The 9,811-nt window shown below is 47.4% G+C and overlaps 1 long non-coding RNA gene across 1 annotated transcript; it reads right to left on the bottom strand.

Annotated features, from left to right (window-relative positions):
- Window positions 1-6,200: 6,200 nt before the first annotated feature.
- LOC135317682 (uncharacterized) lies at window positions 6,201-9,094 on the bottom strand. Its single transcript, XR_010376416.1, has 3 exons — window positions 9,036-9,094; window positions 6,464-6,596; window positions 6,201-6,376 (listed from the first exon to the last, which is right to left on the bottom strand). It is a non-coding gene; the product is annotated as an uncharacterized LOC135317682 (long non-coding RNA).
- Between the last annotated feature and the right edge of the window lie 717 nt (window positions 9,095-9,811).

The following is a 9,811-nucleotide window of genomic DNA, read 5'->3' as shown; positions in this document are numbered from 1 at the left end:
AAGTTGCAGCGACCTTTTAGTTTTCAGTTTTTCTTTTGTGCCGCATTACTTGTAATACAAGGGCAGTGTGAGCAAAGCTACCCCAAACCTCACGCCCCCAGCGGGAGTGTTCCCACACACAGCGGTGAGACCACAGCACGGCAATGTCAGGCTTTGGTCTCAGCACCTCGCTTTTGTTACTGAAAAACAGTCACGGTCAGAAAGCTGAGCCCGCAGCTGAATTCTGGTATCACCTGAAGCAGCACGTTTGCGCCTCTGCACGTGCCATCACAGTGACGGAGGGCTGGCCTGTGAAACACTGCATTCCTCAGAAGCCCATCGCAGGCTCCTGCGGGCTGCGACGCCAGCCTTTCATTTCCCGAGGAGGACGAGCAGAAGCAGCACGCTGGAGGTGGTGCTTCTAAGGAGCCCGTGAGCCTGTACGAGAGTTACCTGAGAAGGACGCGCAGGAAGAGGAGCTTGAAAGCCAGCGCCTGACATAGAGCAGCTTCCACCTGGACTCCTCCTGCTGCACCTTGCTCACGGTGCCACAGCCACGGCTACTTGAGGACTTTCTTTAGGTTACAGAACAGTTGCCAAAGAAAAATCTGTTCTCACCTAACCCAAGGCGCATCACCATTATGCTCGTGAGCCAGCCCAGGAAAGGGAGTTCCCGTGAGGAAGGGGCTTTTATCCAGTAGCCAGGAGAGCGCTGGCCGTGCCAGCTGCATGTGACTCTGCCCATCTCCTTCAACGACACCGCGGTGCTTGGGAGTAGGAGATTTGGGCCAATCCCCTTATCGCCATCTGTCACTGGTCATTGAGAGAGATTATTTTTGCTTTGGTTTTTGTTGTTTTTTTTTCCTAAAACACGCTTTCTTCTGTGTCCAGAACAATTGCTCTGCAAAGGCCGTGCCTTGCTGACCTGGCCGTGACTGATCCTGTCCTCACCACACGACCTTTTCCAGTGGTAACAAATGACACAGAATTGCCAATGAATTACGTGCACGTCAAAACAATGATGGTACCAACAAAGGGCACTAAGCAGAGGTATATATCAACATTTCAACACGGGAAAGGAACCTCTCTGTTCAGCAGGACACACGCATCGCTCCAGTCAAGAGTGTTGCCAGCAAATGCATGAAGCGTAGCAAATACAGCTGCTGATGGAAAAGCCACTCGCTGCCGCTTCTGAATTTGCAGTGGAACTGCTCTAGAGCTTTCCTGCACGTCCTACCTTGATAAACGCTCCAGTTGCTGTCGATGACCAGCGTAGTAGCTCCGAATCAGAGGATAATTGTAGAAAGGTCTAGAGAAACGCATCTCATCACCTACAGGCAATAAATAAGAAGTAAGTTAAAGAAGTCATATCACATTTTCAACCTACAGTTTTTGACTAAAAAGACAGAAGAACACACAAGCTAAGCATCAAAAGCACAGGCAAGCCTCCGACTTTGAAAGAAGCCCAGCCTCCTTCTGCCTTTGCTAAAAGAGACCTACGACACAGGAGTCAATTCCTCCTTGTCCTAAGTGCCATTTCAAGCTTACAGGTGATGTAGCATCCAGAACATGTAGTGTCAGCTGAAGTTCACTCTAAAAAAAAACCCCAGTTCTCAAAGGGAATGGGTTTTTAAACATGTCATGTGAACATGCGTAAGACAGTTAAGGCTGACAATAGGATTTATAACCCATCCAAATGATGAACTATTTCCAAGGTGTATTTTTTCCTCAAACAATCCGTAAAAAGTTCAAAACACGCACGTCAGGCTTTTACTGTAAAATCAAGCATTCCCGTGTTGGTGCTTTAGCAGTTACTTGTTTACAATCCCAAAGATTTCAAGCTGTGGGCACGAGCAACTCCCTCCCTCAGAGGCTTATTGCTGTTTCTGAGAAACACCCCGGAAAGAAACTGCTTCCATCATTCTACACGACGTAGTTGAAAAAACAGTGAAATCTCAATTTCAGCAGCAGAACTTCAGCATCTGCTGTCACTGAACTGGCACGACTTGGTATTGATGAAGCCTTGACAAAACCATGGGGAAGCACGTGTTCATAGGAAGCACTGACTGCTACAGACGCGTGACAGTTTAGGCTTACCTGAGCCCTCGGGCAGGAGGCGGGACCCACAGAACCAGAGGACCACTCGTGCATACAAAGCTGCGAGGCTGGTCACCGCCAGCTTATTTGTCAAGTCTGCAAAACATGAAAAGAAGCTTAAGAGGACTGTTGGTGTGCAATTTCTTTTGTTTTTTATAAAGCTCCCCTCATTGCACTAAAGAGAAAGTAGAAAAATAACACGGTAGAAATCTTTGCCTGTGCATTTTTCACTCCGTATCACGTCCTTCTCTGAAGTAAAAGCCCACAATCACAAGCAACCCTTACAAAGAGGAAGATCACTAAAGGTTTAATAAAAAAAAGTGAAGTTGGAACTACTAAATCCACTCATGGATAAGGCACCTGTTCTTCACGTAGCAGAGACGTTTACTCTAGCAAAGGGATTTTCTCTTTTCTCCTCAATATGCCAGGAACAAGTTCTAATAGAAACAGCTACAGAAACTCATGCAACTCACTTTACATGTTACTCATTTAGGCTTCCTCTCTGATTTTAGTCATTTCCAATCCAATATTTGCATGCAATCACGCACTGCTAGCTGACAATCAAAGGGAGTATTTGTCACAGTGCCACATCCCGTTGCTGTAATTTCAAGCCGGGTGCTTGCACAGCTCCTTGCTGACCGCAGCCTCCCCACCCACTCGCACCAGCTCCCCAACAAACTCTTGCCCTGAGCTCAACGCGCGGTAAGTGGCAGCCCCAACCCCTCCATTTAAGCCCCTTCTCCCCGCTACATCTGACTTTCTGCCAATCAGCAAAACCAACAGAAGCTCCTCTTTCCACAATTACAGCCCCAGCATCGTTCCAAATCTTCATAAGACATACCAGAGAGTTAGAAATACTGTGACAAACCTTCTCCGGCGAGCTCTTGTGCCTCTGTTAGAAAACAGTTCAAGACTGTGCTAAGGTTGCTCAAAAGCAACTGGCGGTGCTGCAGAGCCTGTAACCTCTGCGGGTCAGTGGAGCTGCAGGAGCCATCAAACAGCGCAACACCTTTTCAAGAACAGGTATGAAATCGTTAGCCTACAGAGCCATTGCAGAGTTTCAAAGTGCACTTCCAGATCTGCGGGCAAGACCATCTACCAGCAGATCACTGAATGAGCTCAACTGGAAAGACTGATTCTAGGTTTGCAGCATGGCTGCACTAGTACTCACATATGTCATCAAATTCGTGTTGTGTATAGATCACTCTGCTCCATGTCCAGTCAAGGGCAAACTGTAAATTAGCAGCAGAACTTGGCTGCTCTTTAAAAAGAGAGAACAAAAAAGAAATGAATCAAGAATTCCAAACGAAGAAACCATGCAACATAAAAAAAACATAACAAGTCTTACCTTTAGATGTCCAAAGCTTAATGCAGCCAGTCAGAAGCCCTACAGAACCTGTCTGGGCAGCAGCTGACAAGACCGCGTCTAACTGCTCCTCCTAAAAGTAACAGGCGAAAGAAAAGGAGAATCCCACCTGCTGTCAACATCCCAACCACCAACAGTAAGTGCTTGTTTCTAACCCTACACTCACTCAGGCATCACAGGCTGGGCTGCTTGTTGCTGTGAGGAGCACATGGAATTTTTCCCCTGACACATCAACTTCCCAAAGGCTAATTCTAATCTTTATTTGCATGCCTCTGCATTATCCTCTCAATTTACTGCGTTCCAATTAACTATTCCCAGCAACGTGCCCTGCTTATACCCATGGCACATGGGGTGCAGAGAAGTTTGCCATCAGGAATGCGCGAAGGGGACAGAACAAACAGAACTCTGCAACGTTTGCATGGAAGCAGTGAAGCCAAGATCAAGCAGCTTTCCAGGCTATGAAGACATGAAGCAGTTACGACACCCCAAACATTAAGTTGTCATTTCCCAAAATGACAGAAAAGAAGTGAAACATTGATGTTCTAATAGGTTTCAGGTTTAGGCGCTTCAAACACTGTGTTCTAATGCCGTGGCGATCCTTCAGAAGGGCAAAGCACAGGCAGGCACAGACGTGCACTGTTAAGGAGTAGCTTAGTGCAGCTGGTGTTGTGGTACTTCTTCCAGGTGAAATGATCATAGAAACATAGAATCATAGAATCCTTAAGGTTGGAAAAGCCCTCTAGGATCAATGAGTGCAACTGTCAACCCAACACTACCATGTCTCCTAAATCAGGCCTCAAATGCCATGTCTACATGTCTTTTCAATACCTCCAGGGATGGTGAGTCCCCCACCTCTCTGGGCAGCCTCTTCCAAGGCCTGACCACTCTTGCAGTGAAGGCATTTTCCCTAATATCCAACCTAAACCTCCCCTGATGCAGCTTGAAGCCGTTTCCTCTCGTTCTATCGCTAGTGACCTGGGAGAAGAGACCAACCCCCACCTCACAACAGCCTCCTGTCAGGCAGCTGCAGGGAGCGATAAGGTCTCCCCTCAGCCTCCTCTCCTCCAGGCCAAACAACCCCAGGTCCCTCAACCTCTCCTCATGAGACCTGTTCTCCAGACCCTTCCCCAGCTTTGTTGCCCTTCTTTGGACACGCACCGGCAACTCTATGTCCTTCTTGTCCCGAGGGGCCCAAGACTGAGCCCTCATCAAATTGTCCTTTTTAGGGCTTTTGCTTTTTGTTTGCTTCTTTCTTTGGCTTTTTAAGCACATTCACAAGTATCTTTCCCTTCTAAATAAAATCATCACATTCAAAGCCATTTCTACACGTTCGAATACACACATCAGATTTCCATCTTTTTCTGAAAACCAGTCTCAGACAAGGAAACACACCGAGTACGACTTACGGTGGCAAACAAAACCCCAAACCAAGCTTCTTGCCCCTAATTCTGAGATTTGTCTTACTCACATTCACAAGCAATTCCTGCTCAAATCCCTAACAAGCCTCTGAATGATCTAGTCTCAATTCAGCAAAGGGTATGACAAATTTCTGCATTTCCCAATTATTCCCAACGTGGAGCTGACATCAGATCACCCAATCTGAATGGAAGAGCCTACATCAGGCTTGCAAAAGAAACAGCCTATGGGCCAGGCCAACCTGCCAAGACGTTCATGTTAGCTACCACACTGTGCACAAGGGCTCTTTGCCCCAACGCACCCCCACAGATCTGGAGAGGAATCCAGTAGAGAGGAAGATGAGGGCAGGGAAAGACTGCTCTCCCCTTCCTACCAAGTGCTCCTCTGCCTGAAGGTTGTTCTGAGGGAACGATGCTTCCTTTTCTCCATTCTGTCCTCTTTTCCCAGCTCATCAGGGATCAAAACCCGAACTCAGGACCACGCAGGCAGTTGCACTCATTGATGAGAGAGAAGGAACACCTTTCCCCGACTTTCTCTTCCTGCTCCTAGAGCAGCGCTCTCTTCCTTTCTAGACATTCAGTCCCTGATCGTGCTTCAACGGGAGGCAACGGTGGGTTTACACTCCCAAGAGGGGACCTCAAACATTACATTTGATAAAACTGGCAGGGTACAATTGCAGTTACGCGTGTGGATGGGCAGGAGGAGCATTAAATGGTCCCTGACACCGAAAGCAGCGCCATGGAAAGCTTAGGAAAGCTCCATCCCTTGACATTCTCCATAAAGATACAGTAAAAGCTCACCTCCTTCTGGAAGCCGCTGCACGTCACATGAACAACTCCAGAGCTCAGCAGGCACGTGCCATCTGCAGAGACAACGAACGTTGGACAACATTCCATACTCTCACCATGATGGTAGCACCAGTTTACATTTTTGTCACAGCAACCTCTGGAAAGGTACAACTGAGTACCCGTTTTCCTCATGACATCACTTACAGCCTTTTTTAGAAAAATAATGGCTGAGTGTAGAAATTTTACCTCCGGGGCTATCGAGGTGCTGCGCTTTGAGCTTCAGCCCAGAGTCATTTCATCTGATCACCAGCACCACCTCACGGGCTGCGTTACAGAAGCACCCAACCCCCAGACCCAGCCGCCTGTCAGGCAGGTGTCACAACAGCACACACTTGGTCAGTACAACGTCATCACAGTTGGGTGGGTGCGGGGTTGGGGTGTTTCGGTTTGGTTGGGTTTTTGCGTGACAAACAGTGAACAGGAGAACCAATAAATGGCATTTGAGCTCGGTTTAAGCTTATCACTACTCAAAGCCGTGTAATACCTACCAAAATTATAGGTGCTTGGATGAAAACACAGCTCAGGTTGTGGGTAAGAAGGAGGAACTCTCCAGCTTAGGCTGCGCTCCTGCACCACAACATCCAGAAGGAGGTTTGGAGCAGTCGTGCTTGTCACAGCGTCCAGTGACCACAGTGCAAAATAGGGGCAGTCCTGAAGGGATTCTTCTGGCCTGAAAGAAAACAAGCGCAGAAGCTAAACGCCGACTTTCCAGTGAATTATGGGGAGGGATACTGAAACCAGCTTCATAAAAACCTACCTTAGTGAGCCTGGCTTTTGAGCCTCATACCAGCAGTCAAAGTCAAATACACCCAAATAAGTAGATGGTTTTCCCTGGCCGCGTGTGTTCACTTGCCAGCTGAAGACGGAGACACTGGTGTCAGGAGATATGACTGGAAAAGACAAGACATTGTTTCTTATTGGGAGAAAATACAATCTATCTGACATTTTCAAAACATCACTTTCTATTTTGGCTTCATTCTGTTACGTCACTCATGAAACACAACACTTGACTAAGAAGAATTTTAAAAATGTACACCATAGCATCACCTCTGTGATAGGTTTCAGTCATGCTGCCCCCCTTTGCGAGTTCAACCTGTATCCATCCTAAGACAAATCCAATACACAATTGTCAGGTAATCAAGTTTCCCATACAGTAAGAGTGCATCAAGATGGTTAGAAAAAAACAAAAACCAAAAAACAACCCACCACCCTAGGAAAACATACATTGCTGCTTTTAGAAAGCATACAAATTCTTGTCGTATACACTTGATCACTCAGCTGGCATTATTAATTTCCAGATTCGACTCGATTACGAGTGTTACGAATAGCTCCTTTCCAGCACAGTCAGAATGAAAGAACACAATTATCACACAAAACAAACACCAAAACCCAACCCCAACAAACAGGAGGTTGGAACAAAGAGTTTAACATCAAACATTGACCATGTTACACTCGGGTTCTCTCAAGAAGTGGCATGGTCTGTCGTCTCTGGGGAGAAGGCATTCTCCAGATGTGAGCAAAGTGGGGGGTGCATCCTTTACCCTGACAGAGCAGGGAACCAGGAGACAGGTCGTTTGGCAAAATGGGTCTCTGTTCTCTGCTGAGTTCATCAGGGCTGCTCAGGGAGCCTCCCACGCTTTACTGTGTGTCATCGTGAACTTCTGTGCCCTTTCACTTGTGTGAGCCGCTGAAACTGCCTTTGAAGATGTCAATTAGTTTCATAAATCAGAAGCCAGCTTCATTTCTAACCTCAACCCACATCCAACAGAAGCTCATGTGGGCCTACAACTTGAATAGTTTCTGGATAAAAGCTAATGAGGAGCCATCAGAAAAATGACAAGCATTTTTCCATGCCTCAGACTTCATGAAAAGGGGACCGAAAGGGCTTTTTTTGTTGGTTTTGGTTTGGGTTTTTTGGTGGGTGCGCCTGTTGGTTGTTTTTGACAAGGTTTTAGAAGGCCCTCTCCTCAGAATCATGCCACAGGTGGAGAAAATCCAAAGGGGTTTTCATTAGATTTTGACACGCTGTTGTTAGAGGATGGCACCCCAAAAGAGGTGGAAGCTGCCTCTTCAGGACTAAGACAAAGCTAATAAACACAAATAGCCTAGAAAGTCATGCCAGTGTCGTCTTTGTAACAGCAGACATAAGTTAAGGCCAGTAAGAAGAGAGGGAAGGGCATTCACACACCCAAACAAAAGGCTGTGAAAGTTATCACTGCAGCCGGCTCAGAGATGTGCTCAGAGCATCACTGGATGTGCAAACCCAGAGATGCACATCTCATTATTGCAAGGGAATGAAAGACACCAGAGGAGTTTTAACTGTCGATCCGGACAAGGGAAGCCAGAAGCTATTGCTTTAAGAGCTCGTAGGTGTAGGAACCTATTAGACACAGAGAGAGCAAAGTGCACAGGCAGATCATAGACTCGTAGAATCATTTAGGTTGGAAAAGGCCCTTAAGATCATCGAGCCCAACTGTAAACCTCATACTGCCAAGCCCACCACTAAACCCTGTCCCACAGCGCCACGTCTGCACATCTTTTAACTCCCTCCAGGGATGGTGACGCCACCACTTCCCTGGGCAGCCTGTTCCAATGCTTCGCAACCCTTTCTGTGAAGAAATTTTCCCTAAGATCCCAACTAAACCTTGTGCTCTAGACCCTTCACCAGCTTCGCTGCCCTTCTTTGGACACACTCAGCACCTCAGTGTCTTTCTCGTAGTGAGGGGCCCAAAACTGAACACAGGATTCGAGGTGCAGCCTCCCCACCGCCCAGTAGGGGGGGACGATCACTGCCCTACTCCTGCTGGCCACACTATCTCTCATACAAGCCAGGATGCTGGTAGCCTTCCTGGCCACGCGGGCACACTGCCGGCTCATCCAGGTGCTTGGGGAAGGTATCAAACAGATCTGGCCCCAGGACCGAGCCCTGGGGAACAGCACTCGTGACCGGCCGCCAGCTGGATGCAGGTGCAGGCATAGGTTGGAAGAGGGGAAAAAAGAAAGTTGAGGGAACATTCCTAAGCAATGGAGGGGATGATCCTACTGTTCAAAGACGAGAGCTGGAGGAATAAAATGACTGACAGGTGTTATAGAGGTGACCCCACCATACATCGCTACAGCATGTCAGCAAGCATTGAAGGGAAAAATAGGGTTTATTTTAACAAGTCCCACAGAACCTAAGCACCCAGTTTTTCCTTTGAAATAAGCCCAAGAAGTTAGTCTATACAGATACTGAAGACTTTCAGGCTGTGGGTATGGAACAGCATTCACTGCTTGGATGCCAAAGCCATTTAGTTTAGAACAACCAAACACGGGCATCAGGAACAAACCTTCATCAACGCTGCCTTCTCTGTCAATGCAGTTGGGAAAGATTTCTACAGCCTGACAGCTGAGTAGTTTGGCCTTGCTGCCCTGCCCTCTCAAGGGAAAGGCTCCACCCGTCAGATCCAAACTGTACTTTTCAACACAGGATGCCAAACCCTGCGGAAAAAATCACAGGCGAGAGAAAGGTCATTCTGAGAGAAAAGCAGACATTATACCTCAGTAGGAAAGAATGTCTATGTCTAATAGAACCTGCATATTGTACTGTATCTCTCCCAGGCGCTTAATCTGATGGCAAAGAGAAACTACAGCTGACAAGCAAGAGAACTGAGTGTCAAACCGTAACGGGTAAGTTTGGCCGTAAAAGCTTTGCACATTTTCAGAACTGAGCATTTCCCTCGCATTACTGGTTCTAAATGTGTTTTGCAGAATTCCTTGCACCATCCCGGTTTCTTCACAAACCTACGTATTTATCTAGAAAGAGAGATCTGAAATAATGCCATACATAGGCATGCAAAGCGCTTTGCTCCATGACTTGATCACAGAACTGATGAAGTTAGAGGAGTCACGGCCTTCCAGCAGCCAAAGCTCTCTTGCGAGGCATTATCTATAGGCACACACCGCTAGAGTGAAAGCCCATCCCTCGGGAGTAGCCATGAGAACGTCTTACTGAGTCACACTCTTCTCTCAAACCACGTCAGCTCCTGCCAGCTCCTCCTCTCACCTCCTCAGGGACTAAAGGGTGAAATATGCCTCCCTGCCTTCACCAAGTGCAGCCAACAGC

Source organism: Phalacrocorax carbo, chromosome 26, assembly GCF_963921805.1.
Source record: "Phalacrocorax carbo chromosome 26, bPhaCar2.1, whole genome shotgun sequence".
NCBI lineage: Eukaryota > Metazoa > Chordata > Aves > Suliformes > Phalacrocoracidae > Phalacrocorax > Phalacrocorax carbo.
The sequence above is the reverse complement of the archived record's forward strand: the minus strand, read 5'-3'. Positions and strand labels throughout refer to the sequence as shown.